At 46.8% G+C, this 16,389-nt stretch overlaps 1 long non-coding RNA gene across 1 annotated transcript in view; it reads right to left on the bottom strand.

Annotated features, from left to right (window-relative positions):
• The window catches only part of LOC114014323 (uncharacterized), a 59,379-nt gene extending 44,310 nt beyond the window's left edge, over positions 1-15,069 (bottom strand). Inside the window, exons 1-2 of the long non-coding RNA XR_008731896.1 lie at positions 14,898-15,069; positions 6,100-6,213 (exon numbers count right to left, since the gene is read on the bottom strand). This is a non-coding gene — a long non-coding RNA (uncharacterized LOC114014323). The remainder of the gene's footprint in view (positions 1-6,099; positions 6,214-14,897) is intronic.
• Between the last annotated feature and the right edge of the window lie 1,320 nt (positions 15,070-16,389).

Below are 16,389 nucleotides of genomic sequence, written 5' to 3' on the forward strand. Positions count from 1 at the left end.
CTTATAACTGGAACAACACACAGGTCACTTTCAAACAAAATGACTTTAGATTTATTATCTCGTGAACTCTTTGACAAGGTGCCAAAGAAAGAATGAGGAGAAAGAGAGAACATGTCTGCTAGATGGGTGCCAGCTCCCCCAGGACGCTCCACAGCCCCAGGTGTTGGTGAGCATCACACCTACGCACTCCGTTTCATGGGTTGGGCTTGGTTTTAATAGTCTCTTTATTTTTAGCCACACTTTCAAGAAAGGGAATAAAACATATCTCTGAATCTCTTCAGCTTCCTGAAGCCCTTGAGAAAGAGAAAGCTGAGGAGTGAGCAGCCAGCTGGGAGGGCCACAGCCTTCCTCCCTGCTGAATGTTCCAGCCAGCCCAAGAGATGTCTCTGCCTGCCTTCCAGTCCACGTCCAGAAACAACAGTCATCAAATCAGCTTGACCAGGTGCTGGGGAACTGTGTGGGAGTGCAAAATGCCCACAGCTTACAGATCTGCTGTGTCAGGTCTTCTTCAGGCCAGGGAGCAAGTGGGACACTCAGGTTCCTTCTTCAGGAAGGAAAGCAAGGGAGGACCTCCACTGCAGAGGGTTCCTGGCTCCACCAAGAGTGCCCACTGTTGCTGACTAACTGCCTGGCAGAGTCAATATGTTGAGAAAATAATGACCAGAGGGAATCACTGTGGGGTTTTTGTCTTTGGCACATGAGTTGTGAGCATGTAACTCCATGGCAATCAAGGGACCACCAACGTACCGGGTCCCAGCTCAGGAGAGAAAGTTCTGACCAAACCCATGCCCTTCCTGGAGGAGCTGCTTTGGAGAGGGGACCTCTGGTGCAGGACCAGGGTTCATGGTGGCTGTCCATCCCCACCTGGATTGATGCATCCAGGATCCGAAAGCTGGTACCACTTTGGCCCCAAAGATGCTTGGGCAGCAATCCTAAATGACCATTCCCAATGCATTTCATATCCGGCAATATCCTCACGCGTGGAAAAGCCTGCAAGCTTTTTTTCACAAGTGCCTGTGTGCTGCCTGACTCCATTGAGGGCTGTGATGAAGAGCCGTACTCTGGCAGGCTCCAGTATGGAACAGGGCCATGCTCTGGCTCTGCCTGTAGCACGGGCACAGGTGTTACACCTTCCATACATCACTCCTCCTGCAGCCATCCCTCTGGCAATGTGTGCTGTGGATCCAGCAAGGCCCAGCCCAGCTATTTCAGCAGAGACAGCATTTTTTACATGGGTCTAGCCACGATTTGGATAGGAGACATGAGGAAAAAGCAGGTGCTGCAGGAAGTGGTTTGGGTGATTTAGTAGGTGACATCTTCCCTCTAAGTTAGCAGCACAGTGAAACTCCTCAGCAGGGAGTTCAGGACTCTGTGCTCCTGCAGGTGTTGCTATTTTAATGATACTCCAAACTTAATGCTTGTGGTCACCCAAGATCCCACTTCTTGCAAGCACAGAGGTGTTAGCTCCAGTGTCCTAAGCAGGCTCCAGCCACCAGCAATTATGCTCTGCTGAGCCAAGAGCTGCAGGAATTTTGCACTGGAGACATTATTCTTCACTCTTTTTTTTCGCTACTACTGAGCAGTTTTCCCAGGTGCCAGAAAACAGCATATGTGAGGCATATCAAACACAAACGCTTCCCACTGCCTTGAAATACCTTTTCTTATTTTGTCCCATGCTTGCTCTCTAAGGTCCACCAACCCTAGGGTCTACTTCACCTGCTTGTGTAATTTTTCTGCTCAGCTGTTGGCTTTGCTCTCTTCCAACTCCCCCTGCGTTGTGCAGGTCACGGTTGTCCCTAGCTTTGGCTGGATTAGTGCATCAAGCCAGACCCCATCTACCCTGCTCTCCATCACCACCTAGGAAGGTACCAACTGCTCCTTGGTCCTTGACAGGAGATCCCAGCTGCTACCAGAAAAGGAATAATCGAATATGAGACTGACATTAATGAAATATGAGATTGTGACTTGGGAGAGACTAAAGCCATAGAAAGCATTTTAAATAATTCACCATCCTGGAAGCAAAGCATATTAGTGGGAAAGATGTTCAGGTCCTCTCACAGTGGCATTAACTTCTATGTAACCAGAGCTGGTGCTGTGAACTGACAGGAAAATGGCCCTACTGCCTGGTAGGGAATCCTGGCATTTCAAAACATATTTGAAAATCAATGTCTTTCCCCTACCCCTCCCAAAAAAAGTATTTGCAAACATTAAAATATTTTGTTGTGGTAGTATCTTGTACAAGAAAATGAAATCCAGAATTAAATACAAACACAAAATGCTGAAACAAATTGCAAAACCCAGAGACGCATGCTGGCAAAACGTTCAGCCAAATCATTGCCTTCTGCAAAAATGCTTCTATTTTGGCAAACACATGCGTTTTCGGGGGCAGGCTGATCCACCAGAGACTCCTGAACCCACAGCAAGCAACAACGGAGGCTGAAGAGAGACACTGTGTGGGAGGCAACGTTTAATATGTCACCGTTCTGTTTTTCACTTGAAACCACTCCAAGGGCTGCAGGGAAGATGTTCAAGAGCGAGAACTGTGCTGTGGCTGTCTGTGAAAGTCACCGTCAGCACCTGGGCAGAGCGTGGGGTTGCCCAGAAACCCCCTGTTCATTCACAAACGCCCCTGGAAGGGTGAACGTCACCTGGGCAATTATTTTAAATTTATCTCAGCAATTAAATGCAATTATGTTCATATGACAGATATATTTGTATTGGTTAGGCTGAACTTAACCCAAGAGGTTATTGAGGATGGGGCAGCAGCAGGAAGGGACTGTCACTGTCAGGCAAAGGCCATCTTCATTATCTTCATTGTTCATACCTTCATTATGGAGGCAGCTCTTCATAGGGGAAAAGTGTTTCTTTGAGGTCGGTGGACAGGAGTGAGTGAACAGTGCACAAACGGCATGAGTTTGCTAGCTCTGAACCTGCACAACTCATATGAGGGCACACTGCAGGGCTAGGTTACAGCCACAGCTCTGCCCCAGCGATGTCTTCTCTGGGATGGCAGAACCTTTCCAGCCTCCTGTGGAGACCATGGGGGCTTTTGGGCACCTACAGACACCCGTGCAGCAACAGCCTCATGCAAAATCCAGACTCATTTCCTCCCTTTGCTGTTGAAATCACTGCAGGAATGCCAGTGGGAAACTCCTCTGAGATGTAACAACACTTGTGTGACAACACTCCCACCTGCTTCTGCCAGGCCAGGAGGTCCTGCTACTCGCAAGGATGCTCCACCCAAGTGGAGCAGGGAAACACCTATGAAAGAAACACCTTTTGTGGCTTCACCTTAAAAGGTCAGGTATGTCACCTGTCGTGTAACATGCTCAGAACCTACCACAGGTGATTAAACAGTCGGGGGTTATTAGATCACACATTGTATAATCCTCCCTGTACTGGCAACACGATTAGTTATGATTCATAAATTCTAGCCATGTTATCATTCCTAAATGGACACGGTAAGCTGAAAACTTTCTTCTGCAGCTTTCACAACAGAAAACCATGAGGGACTGACATAGACAGCAAGAGAGACCCTTAAGCTGACACCCATGCCCGGGGACAGCACTGAGAAGGTGGGGTGGGGTTCTGCCTCCTTAATTTTGAGGATGCAACAGGGTTCTCTGCACCCTTCTCCCCCAAGACACTGTGAGAGGCATGAGACACTGCCCATGGTGGGAGGTGGCAGGGGGTAGAGCCGTGACACTTGGAGGGAGAGGGGAGGCAGCCTAGAAGGGGGCACACAGCAAGGGGGAGTTATTAGCTGGTGAGGAAGGGAGAAAGGGCAGACGAGAGCTGAGGTCTGTCCTCTCTACCTCCACAGCAGTCAGCTCTGGGCTAGTGGTGAGTCACAAGAGAGCTTGATTAGAGAAAGCTTGATTTGCAAAGTGGGTGCAATTAAAGTCTTGGATCCTTGGGGTTGGTTTTAGTAGTTGCATTAAACTGAATCACCTCTTCCCTCACTGTGTGCTGTTGAGAGGCTGTTTCTGCTCCTGTACTTGCTTTGATACGTTCTTGCTGCAGCCCTTCGGGCCAAGGCAAAGTCCAGCTGAGCTACTGAGCAGGAGCAGGAGCAGGAGCAGGAGCAGGAGCAGGATCTGTCTGCTTGAGCATCGAAACAGGAACACAGAACTGGCCTGGGAAGAGGTGAGCTAATCCAGGGAAGAAAAACCCTTCATACACTAACAAAGGCAAAGGAAAAAACAATGCCTCAGGAAGATCCCAAGTACAAACTCATACAGGTGGGCAGCACATATGCAGGAGATCACTTGAGGAGCTCCTGTGCTGTCTTCCAGAGGCATCTGCTCTGGCCACTTTGCAAGAGAAGGAATGGGGCAAGCTGGACCCTGGGTCTGATCCCAGGTGGTCCTTACCTTAGATGAGATGAATACTGCCTGTGGATGTGGCTGGATCTCTGGAGAGCGCTGCAGCCACCCTAAGTACTACTGAGAAGTGAGAAACATCAGCTTTGCCCCAAGCAGCGGTATTGGGTCTTCAGTGGGAAAAGCAGAAAGCTCTGGAGTGAGGAGCAGCTCACCTGCCACTGACTCATACACCCCTCAGGCCAGATCCCGACCCCAAAGAGATGCACCAGTGAAGCTGGTGAGATGATGGCCCCATGCCCATCCATCTTGATGTCATTAAAATTTTGCTTTTGAGATGCACCAGTATTGCCAAGTCCACAGGTGTAAAACCCCATTAAATATTTCATTTTCATCAATTGCTTTCAGTAAGTGCCTGTTGAGGAATTCATGGAAACGTTTTCTCTTTGACACAGAGATACTTTCAATTATGAAAGATGGCTAAAAATAAAAGGAAATTATACTGTTCAGACATCTCTGGAGGTGGAGACAGGAGGGGGAACCGTCAAGGAGAGCCAGGGAAGAGATTTCTGTTAGATGTAAAGAAAGGCTACTTATTTTTACTGACAGAAAATGTCAGGAGGCAGCCTGACTTGTGTATCTGGAATCTGTCACTCACCTTCTCTATTAATAATTTGGCCTCAACTATTTAGGGTCTGAGCCAGAGTACCAGAGTTAAGAGTCATGACAGTCTCTTTCTCTGGCTGCAGGGGGTTGGAACACCCTCCTAAATCTCTCAGTTGTACACATTTATTTTTTCTTAATGTGCATTTTCTCTTTTTTTTTTTTTTTTTAAATCAGGAATCCAGCCCGTGGCACTAAGATGACTGACTCTTTTTGGGCTTTTTTTTTTTTAATGTGAGAGGATGATAATCTAGGGCTTTCTTATACCTTTAGAAAGTCTATGGGATGTCCTGATGTTGATAATACATATACATTTTGTAACAAAAATGACCTGGCTGAGAGCAGGGCTTGGACAATTAATTCTTTATGGATCAGTCCTTTGAGATAAAAGACTTATTCCTCTGACAGCTGCAAAAGGTTGCTCAGCTTCTCCTACAGACTGTTGTCAGAGGGAAACGGCTGAGCTGCAGTAACCATCTCTCTGCACATTTTTAGCCCTTCACAACATTTTCAAGCCTAAATCTCTTTGAGTAATACAACTTGCATTACCAGGGTAATACCTTTGGCTCAGAGAGCGCTCTCCCCCAGCTCCCCAGGCTAACGCAGTGGGGTGGAATAATGCTCTGACACGTCCCTCTCAAGATGAATACCCAGGAAGCCCACCCCTCTAATTCCTAGGTGATATAAGCCAAGTAAGATGCTTTCCCACGTTCTTCAGAAAATCTGAGTTTTACCGGGTGTTTTTCAGGGCCACCCACTGACCTGGATGGCAGCCAGGTTGCACAGTCGTATGGTGGGCAGCCACCCTGCCCTTCATTTTCCTCTACTCAATGTCAGTTTTCAGGTCTTGGGATTTTCTTAAATACGCTCAGTTCACTGAGGCCACAGTGAAGCTTGGGATGGCCTATTTCCCCGGCATTAGGCCAGTTGGTTGGGAAACATGGGACTGAACCTCACTTCTGGAGGAGTCCGACCTTCCCTAAGCACTGACCCTAAAATGAGTGCCCACCAGATCTCAGAACTGAATCACATTTCAAGTGCTAAGCTACTCCTTTGCCGACGCCTGTTTATCAGCAGCGGTAAAAAAAGGAACACGTTAAAATAGAACACTCACCTCTGTTATCATCTCAGGGACTGGGAAGAAGGGAGAGCCACGGAAATAAATGTGAGTTCTGTGATGATGCACTTCTTGAAGAGGTCTGGTGTTGCTGTGATCAAGGCAGTGCAACTACCTGAACAACACAGAAAGGAGAAGACGTCACGGAAGAGTAGTGACTTCAGTGCAGCAAGGAATGCACTGAAACACCAAAGGTTTGATTACAAAGGGAATATAACTAACTGATGGGGGTAATTGTGGGTGCCTGTGCTGTCCCCCAACGTGTATGGCACAGACTTTGGGGCTCTGGGTTAAGGTGTAGAGATGCAAATTCTGCAACAGTTGTCAGGCACTCTGAAGGCTCCACGACTGCTGTACAGACTGATGATGTGGGCTTGCCTCTAAGTGAACCCCTTAAATTTGCCTCCAGAAAAGCAGTCGACTCATTCCACTTCCAAAGGACAATACAATCCTTTTATGTGACCGTGGTTTTTTTCAAACCACATCCTCCAGCAGCACAACAACTTACACTGTGGAGGCTCCTCATTGATGGCAATGTCCTGTTTGAAACATCAGCACACACACCTCTGAACCTGTCCAGCTTCTCTAAATAATAAAAAAATCTATAGTTTGGGAGTTTTTAATAGCAGGCTCATCTGCTGAGAATGATAAGGCACGTGCCGTGTCCGAGGATATGGCTAGACCTATCGGAACAAACATGGTGCTTGGGCAGTGGTCACTTTTCTGGGCAGAGTCCTTTCACACAGCCACGAAAAACATCAGTAAATTGAGAGGCCCCTGGTATAAAGAGACAGGGATGTGTCCATTTCCTTAATGAGAGCTGAAATCAGCTGAAGCCTTGATGCAGCGCAGCTTTAGAGCATGTACTAAGTGGCCTTAAATGAGCTATTGCTTTCAGAGCAAACCAAATCGTTCCAAGGAAGCACTAGACAGATATCAATTTGCCAGAGTCCAAACAAAATATGGACAACTTCCCAGAAGTCAATGTCCACAGGAAATTTCAGACACGTTTGCATCATCCCTTTAATTAAATGATGCATGATCAGTACAAGTTTCTATCCTTAGTCAAAATCGGTGTTGCTAATAAAAATGAAGAGAAGCCATCAAATTGACAGGGAATGTAGTTAAATGTGTCCCCCAGCCTGTGGGATGTCACTGCTGGGTGTTACCAAGCCATCCCCTCCAGTGTGTAGGATGACAAGAGGTGACAATACAGAGCCCTTACCAATTGCTCCATCACTTGGGCCGCCCTGGGAGGAAAATCTTCCTCTGCCACACTCCACAATACTGCACTACAACCTAATTTAATTTCCTAACTGAACATATATAGAACATACTGAGTGCTTTCGATCTTCTCTGGCTTTGAGTAAAAGGTGTATCTTGCACTCCATTCAGGTGACCAGTGGAAACGGGAGAGTGGGAAAATACAACACTGAAGCCATAGACGATCCATGGGTGTTTGTTATCTCTGTTTCTTCTCTGCTGCAAATCAGTCACAGGAAGAATATTGAAATTATCACAAAAGGGCACAGTCTCATTCTGTAGATGGGAGTTGGAAAGTCTCTAGATCTTTCTTCCCCTCCATAGGACCTCTTTTTATATATGCCTCTAGCAAAGCACTCTTGCGCTAATTGGATTGGGCTGTATTCTCTAAGCCATATGAGCTAATTTTAAATGATCAGAGGCTTAATTAGCCACACTGTTCCTTGCATTTTAAGCAGCCATTTTAAGTTAAGAATATTGGGCACGTTTGCTGTTTTTGGAGAACATTCCTATGTGAACCCAAATGGAAAAGCATCTTCAGCACAGTTCATTTTCCGTGAAATTACCACAGAATAGTGAAATGGCCCTGACAGCCCCTGGTACAACTTCTGCTATCAGCCGATGGTTGAGCCCTGGGAGTTTAAGGTGTTACTGCACACACTTTGGCCCTGTAGACTTGGTGTGAATAGCTTTACACTTTTCCTTGTTCGCAGTTTTCCTGAGAGAGCAGATAATCGGTGCTTTCCTTCTAAACAGCTGGATAATTTTATTTTTTTTGGGGGGGAGGGAAATGTTCTCTGCTAGCCAGCAGTCTTCACCTGCCTGCTGTCACGTTTATAATGGACTGGAGAGGAAGACTGTGGAGTGATTTCAAGGTCGGTGTCTTCTCATTGCACATAAACAGCTTTTTATCAGGACTATACCCTGCTCAAGAGGTTTGCTTAGGAGGGCTCCCTTCCCTCTTGAGTGGCAATGAAAGTGCAGTATAATGTTGCCCTGAGAGGCAAGAGAAAATAGGAACCGTAATGAAGCTGGATAGCAAGGGAGAGATGTTCTGCAGGAACCGTGCTGTAACTGGGCTCATGATCAACAGTGACCTTCAGAGAAGAAGAGGGAAGAAGAATTCAGACCTCCGGTGAAGAGGGGATTATTTCCCATTGGTGTGTGTGTGTCGTCCCGTCGTGTGTCGTCCGTCCCGTCCCGTCCCCCCCCCCCCCCCCCCCCCCCAGCTTTGTCATCTCTCTGCCAGATCTAAAGGATAACACTTCAAACAAATACGCTTCATCCATAGCCTTGCTTGGCAAGTCACAAAACAACGGGCACAAAGCACAATTAAGAAGTAATCATGCAAAAAGCCTCTGCCACAGGAAACGACCCAGCACGGCACAAGATCGCCTGGGGAGTTCTGCATGTCGTAAGCGTGGCTTTTGTGGGTGCAACAAGCTGACAAAGCTGCAGCTATTTCATATATACTTGCTCAATTTAGCTCCTGCACAACCAGCAGCAATATGTGGGCTTACTCTGGAAATCAATCCCAGAACGTCCTGCAGCCTCTGGACCGTCTGCTTGCTTTGGATGGCAAAGCGCAAACAGTCAGCCCTGGCTGCAAAGGGAAGAGATGGGGCTGGCTTCTCAGTGCGTGCCAGACTGAGATTTTCCTCCCTAAGGAACCTAAATCCCTTTATAGCCCATTCATCCTATGTTGGTCTTGAATAAATACTTTAGATCTTGGGAAGCACTGAGGTATAATAATAATATTGATATTGACATTAATATTAATATTAATAATAAGGCGGCTCTAGAAATAACAAAGATAGAGGATAATAAATGGTCCTAGAGATGAGACTTGTGTGTGTCACATCTAATTGAGATGCGAAAGACTGTTTCCCATAACTGATGTGCCTTTTTCCATGTAGCAAACATGGAGCCTACCTCCTTACTCCACTGATGTCACCTTCTGGCTGTGAGAACCCATTTAACTCTAAGAATGCAGTGCTACCTTAACAGACGAGCTATCTGAGGACACAGGTTCATGGGCTCAGCTTGCTGCCATGCTTTATCCAGGCAGCAGCCAGGACATCTTCATTTCAGGAGTGCTGCTGGATTTCAGCTGGGCCTCAAAGAACCAACAATGCCACTGCTTCAAGGCTAGAGCTAACCAACGACACTCACTGGGGTACAGCAGAGACCGACTAGCTGCTGGGAGAGGCTCTTTGCTCAAAAAACCCTAAGGAGAAGGAGTCGTGTCTGTGTGCTACCAGTTACATTGAAGCTAGGTAACTGTGACAGCAGGATTCCCATCCTCTTCCCCTTGCTTTCCCCTCTTTCTCTTTCCATTCCTCTTTTTTTCCAATGTGACAAGGGAACTGTAACATCACCAAAAACATTTTTACCAGCCCTGCAAAGCTCTGTGCAACCTAAACACCTATGTGGTTGTCTTCAGATGCACTTGGGATGGAGGGCATGGTGGAGCATACCTCCATCAGGAGTCATGCCAGCATCAGGAGATATGTGCCAAGGGAATGGTGCAAAAATTGCCTGGTTCAAGCAAGTTGTTTGCAGGGTTTGTGCTCGTACAGGCAGGAGAACGTTTGCTGAACTAGTTGAGAGGCAGCCCCGTGGTGGCTTAGCTCCTGCAGAGGTGTACCTGTATCCTGCAACAAGACACAGGAGCTCATCTCCAACAAAGGACCTACCACGTTGAGGACAAGGAAAAAATTGTGTGTTGGAAATGGAAGGATAAGGAAGATGCACCAGAATGTGACAGCATGCTCCAGATTAATCATATGCCAGCTAAGGAACTCCAGCTCCCCAGGTCCTTGGAAAAAAGCAGGCCTAAAAAGGATGCAGTAAGATTGCCCAGCATGTAGCAAAGCGTTTCATTCAGTGCTGAACAAAGCAGAGCACGTGAGATTCCTGATTGGTGCTGGTGCTCTGGGGCAAGAGCAGCCTTCACCTTCAGGGATGTCCACTCCAGTGCCTCCTCAGCAGGGGAAGCCCAGCTCAATTACCAGAGATGAACCCAGGGTGCCTGCAGGACTGTTACTGCCTTCAAGCTGTAGACAGCAATGAGAGGAGCCCAGCACATACCCCGGAGAGGCAGAGTGCCCCGGGTTGATGCTGACTGCTGAGCAAAGACTGGAGTTAAAACCTTGGCCTGAGAGGGGAAAGAAGGTTTTGTTTCATGCATCAGTCTCCAAAGAGCATCCCTTCAAAGAATGCAGCCAGTAAGATGAAATTGTCATTCATGCTTATTAGAGATGTTCAATGAATTAGGAATTCAATTAAGAAAATGTTCCACTGCAGGAAGCTCAAAAATTAAGATTATCATTATTGTAGAGGAAGGAAACATTTTTAACGTATTAATTTTTTTTAATGACATCACTACAGACAATGTACTTATCCTTGCAGCATCCCTGCCACTAAGGACACCAGTTTTCCTCAGTGATGGAGAGCTGTGGCAAGAAGGTTGCAGAGAAGTGGGTGATACAAAGGAGGTTTTCTGGGGGTGACAGAGCTCTGAAGGATGCCGAGCTGGGTAATGGGTCCTGAACTGTTGTCTGGAAGAGACAACTACACTGGATTCTGGGATTTGACCTTCAGTCTTCACCTGTAACTAGCTCTACATCTTTTCTAGCCTGACCTAGATAAAGGCAACATCACTGGCCATCAATGACTCAAACAGGGCTGTGAACCTGAAGAAACAGGTGTTTCTGGGAGCCTCCCTCATACCCCCATACCAGGGCAAGGGATTACTGCCTACATGTCTTTTTGTGTTATATTCACATAGTGCCAACGCCTGATCCAGGGAGTGTGTGTGTGGGTCCCTGCTGCTGCCTCCATATCTATGAAATAAAGCAACGATTCAGGTTCAAAGCAAAAGGTGTTCCCAAGCGTCTTCCCAAAATAAGTCTGAATGGGGAGGTGGGTTGGTTTTGGCGGTTTTTTGTTTGTTTGTTGGTTGGGTTTTTTTGCAAGGGATATCACATGGAAAACCTGGATTAGAATAAATTGCAGGGGAAGGAGAAGAGGAGGAAATAGCTCACAGGCCTTTCGTATTTGTTGTTCCTTTTCCAAACCCTGTGCATGGCACTGTTTTAATTAATACCTCTGCCACCTCTCCTAGTGTTCAGGCAAAGGGGTATAAGGAGAATGTACTCCAGGCATGCAGGTACCTGGGGAAATGAAGTGATGGCTTCAACGTTTCAAAACCTCAGTATAAGGCTCTAGCTGTTACTCAGAAGTTGTTTTCTGCTAAGAATTGCCAGATCTGCTACCTCAGGAAGTCGTTTTGAAGCTGGGCTCAAATAATACTTAAAATGAAAAAAAGGAATCAAATACATTGTTTGGAGGTTAAGTAAAACAACACATGCACGCAATCACAACCACCTGTGATAACATTTCTCTGCAAGGCTGCTCTGTCACTTATTTCCTCCCCCTGACATGTGCCCATGTGAAACCTCTGCCATCCTCCCCCTGGCACGAAGGCTGGGAGAGTCCTGCTCCCAGACCAGCCCCAAAAGGCAGAGACAGGTATCAATGCCCACTTTGGAAACTGCAGTTTGCTGAGCATCAGTACTCAGTGTACACAGCAGCAGCACTCGGCCCTCTGTGCAGGCAGCATGTTGTCCCCTAGAGATGGCTGTCTGAATGTCCCATTGCCCTTTGACTTCACTTTGGAGCCAGGAGGACCACAACTGTATCGTACTGCCCAGGAGTGACAGCTCTGCTCAACCTCTACCGCGTGTGGTTTGTGTTCTCTGCAGGGCACTGGGCCTGTTTCTCCCTGCAGCTGGGTACCCACCAAGCTCACGCTGCACATCTCAATGTGCTTCCCACCTCCATCCAGTAAGAACATCCTCCTTTTACAGGCCGGGAAAACAAGACCTTCAAGGACCACATGGAAACACGAGGCAATCTCTAGAGGCCCAGTGACCTCTTTAGTTTTTGAGCAACACTTTCCCCTCTGGGCAAGACAAAGAGTAATTAAAACTACCTGCAAATAACTTCTGTGGAGGTAGCAAGCGCCTTGTAGGAAGTTGCTGATGTGATACATTCAGGCTGTCACTGATCATCATTTCCTGTGCAGACAGTTCGATGATACTGCTTGCCTTAATTGCATAAAAAATTTAAGTCAGGAGATCAACACTGTCATGAAGAATTCATGAGGAAAAGAGACAATATCCATCCACCTAGGAAGGCTGCTCCAAAGAGACAGACCCTGCAACCAGAGCTCAGATGGTTGGCGAACGAAATGACAGAGAGACAAAATTATCTGAAGCTGCTGTTTCCATTTTAATGCGGTTTTAACAGCAGGTAAGATTTGATAACCCTGCCCATCCAGTGACAGAAGTTGTGCCACCAGAGGGGTCGGCTGTGCTTACTGATTGATTTCCTTTTGGCCATTCGCGGAGCGCCAGCTCCACCTGCACGGTGCCTGGCCAGGTCCTATTTTGTGCCTTCCAGCACGTGAAGGAAGTGGCTTCTCTGGTCCAGAAAATTCAGGACAATTCACCAGCAGCCAGAGGAGAAATGAACTCATGGCCCACTCTGTGTGGGGCCATGGTGGGAACTATTTCCTCTCCAGAAGCTTCAGAGATGCTTGGATGAAAGGCACCAGCACAGCTGAAGCCCGGGTGAATCCCTCATCCCAGCCCACAACGTGCTTTTTGAGTGGGCAGTTAAAAAGGATCAAAAGGATGAGTCAGGGAAAGGATTTCACAACAGACCTGCACAGTCAAACGGTGGCTAAAGAGAGACATGCTGGTGTAGAAGACGGGGCCAGCCATACAGCTGCTAACAAACAAGAAGTCTCCAAGTGGATCCAAACATTATAGTGCAGAAAACCAGGGCAGAATCCTTCAAAATCAGTATATAAAGAGGTGCCAGGGAGTTCTCAGGAAGGACCTGGAGAAACCTGTGCTAAAAGCCAGAGACATGGGGAAAAAATGCACCAGAAGCTACCTCCAGGGCAAGCACAAATGGGTCCAGACAGGGTCACTGGTAACATGGAGTAAAGAAAGAGCGTGTAATGAGAGCCATGGGCAGGACACGGTATGGCAGATTGCCTCATGGAAAACTGCAGTGTGGGTTACCGTCAATTCCATGAGAAAGGATGAAATGGACTTCAAACCAGGTGCAGATACTGCCTTAATGGAGCTTCAGAAACACTCTGGGGGTGTATGAAAGCATGAATGCTTATGAACCAGAAACAAAAAAGGAAAAACCCAGGAAAACATAAAGCAAAGACTTGGCTAAGGGAGCAGACAGTATCTCAGAAGGTCTGTTTTGTGAATCACCGTACACTACTTCAGTTGCCTTCCCCTCAAAAATCACTGTCCTCACTGTAATTATGTGGACTGGGCCAGTCTGCAAGGACCCAGAATTTAAAATTAGGATGAAAGCACCCGTTTGCTTCCAAAGAGTGGAGAAACTAGAAAAAGCACAGCACAGTCAAATGCAAAAGCATTTGCTCTTTCAACACCTACGAGCACATTTTTCTTTTTATGATCCATTTGGAAAACAGTGTCTTCTGCAAAGAACAAAAATAATCCTCCCGTCAGGCACCCCGAGGCATGGCAGTGGTCCCAGAAGCAAATCACCAGCTTCAGATCTGTGTGACGTTACGAAGCTTAATGAGGGTGACATGTACTGCCACGCACCGAACACACCTTTGGATAATGTGGTGAGGCAACAGCCCTTCTCAAAATTGTGAGCTGTGGATTAATTCTGGCTGAACCCACTTGCTTCAACCGTCACAACGGTGACAGCCCACCACCCCACGCCTACTGTGCTGGTGAGCACTTAAGAAACCCTCCTAAAATGCAGTGTTTTCTTTTTTTGGCATTGCCAGATGAGTCTCCAGTACATCCCGATCTCTGCCTTGCGGCTGTTGTCCCGAACAGCTTCCAGTATTCCCTCCAGTGCCTGGTAACTGGTAGAAATTGAGAGCGCATTTTGGGGTGCCCTTGAAGGATTTCAAAGTCTGGAGATCATGTAAACATGAAATAAATGTGGGTTTATGTTCAAAATACAACTGTAGGGTGCTTCATTTTGAGGGGCGGCACTGCTACCAATGCAGCCAGGCAGAAGAGTAGTTTCTCATGTGAATTGGGATCCCATTTGCATTCAGATTAAAGCAAGAGAAAATTACCAGCAAAATGGGATTAAGAATATTTATGGATCCTATTGGCATGATGTATGTGTCTCCCAAGTGATGGAAACTGAGTACAAAACTGAGAAGCTGCAGCAATCAGTGGGGGAATGGAGACAGACTGCAATGACTTTTTAATGCTTTATAAATTTTTCGTATAAATTCGGTGCTCACAGAAGGCAGTTACAATAGGAGGTCTGAAAGAGAAGGTGAATATAGCAATTTCTGCTTTATCTTTCTAGAAAGACCTGAGCATCTCAAGTTCTCAAAGCACTTTTCAAACTCAGGGAGGTCTTAAGTGCATTAGGGCAAGAGCAGTAAGTAAACTTCGATCACATACCAAACCCATCGCAGATGCAAGGACACCAACGTTTTGTACCTACCTGCCCTTCAGGTGCTCTGAACATTGAAGCACTTCACTTTTTCTTCTTATAATGCAAAAACCTGTATGCACAGAGCTTGAATTTCTAACCTCCAGTACTTTCCAAGCAGTCTCAAGCAGAGAGCACACGGTGGTACAGACCTGTGATGGGAGTGAAGAAGAAACGCACTTGTTTCCCCCCTGCATGGAGAAGGATTTGAACACAAGCATTAGGGGGTAAAAAGTTAAATGCTATTTCCAGTAAATGTCCAACAGGAAAAAAAAAAACCCAAACAAAACTAAACCCAAACATTAGAGAACAGGTATCTAAAATTACTTCACAGGCACAGAGAAAGTAATAGAAAGTCTGAAATGCAAAAGGAAACAATAGAAAACTGGACAGGCAGAGGTGCAACCTGAGTGTTGTAGCTCCAGCTTATTACCTACTTGATTAATTTGTATTGCTTCCCTTATTTGAGAGTGGCTTATTGTGGTTCAACACCAACCTTTTCTTAATCAACTTTAAATAAGTCAAAATGAGCCTGATTTAAAATTTAATGGATGTCTATACACCATTCATCACCAACATAACTGGTGTAACCTGACCTCCATTTTTACTGGTGGAGCTACGTGTGTTGGCAACCCTTTTAAAATGGAGTTAATATTCCAGCGCGAAGCACTTTCAAAGGAGACTTGCATACCTTCCTATTTCCAGAAGTGCTCAAAACTGTATCAGATTTGGCTTTAAAAGCCTCGACGCTGCCAGCAGGATTCATGCATACCAAGGCACATGTATATTGCTAATTGACTTAGGTAAGCTTCCTCCACAAGCCTCAATGTGCCTTATGAAATCACACACCCTTTTCATTTACAGGCTGTTTCCCAACACGCTGGGCTTTCAGTGTAGCTTCCACTGTCCTCAAATGGGATCCGGAGTCCAGCATTGCCCCACCACATGCCTCAAGGATCAGAACTGCCTTTCCCTGCACTTCAGCAACTCAGACGTAGTCCTCCAAACGCTTGCTCCTCCAGAGTTTTGTGTCTCAGCAGAAAAGAGGCACAGAGTAGAGAACAAGCAGCCAGGAGGCACCCATGATGCCACGCCAGCACACAGTCACGTCCAGAAGAAGCTGCCATCAATCTACGCCAGTGCTCAGCCATGCCGGAGCTGCCAGTGAGCCCCAAAGTCCTGCCGCCACTACCTTTTCCTCCCACCACCATGCCACACCTCTACCAAGGGGCACCACCGGACTGGCATGTAAAGCCACCATGTTTCTACATGACCATAAAACCAACAAAAGAACTACAGGCGAATCAAGGTCCCTGCTCAGCCCCTGCTGAGCCACTGGCTGTTGTGACTGCTGGTGGGTTTTGGCTGGGGAGAAGGGAAGGAGGTGACTGTATTTGACTGGAGCCCCAGGAAAGTAAAGGGGCTGTTTCCCTCATTATCCACCGTATGGGGTGGCCAAGATGTTTGACTTAAACCAGTTGCCTTTACTCACTGTACTGC

Source organism: Falco cherrug, chromosome 4, assembly GCF_023634085.1.
Source record: "Falco cherrug isolate bFalChe1 chromosome 4, bFalChe1.pri, whole genome shotgun sequence".
In the NCBI taxonomy this organism is placed as follows: domain Eukaryota; kingdom Metazoa; phylum Chordata; class Aves; order Falconiformes; family Falconidae; genus Falco; species Falco cherrug.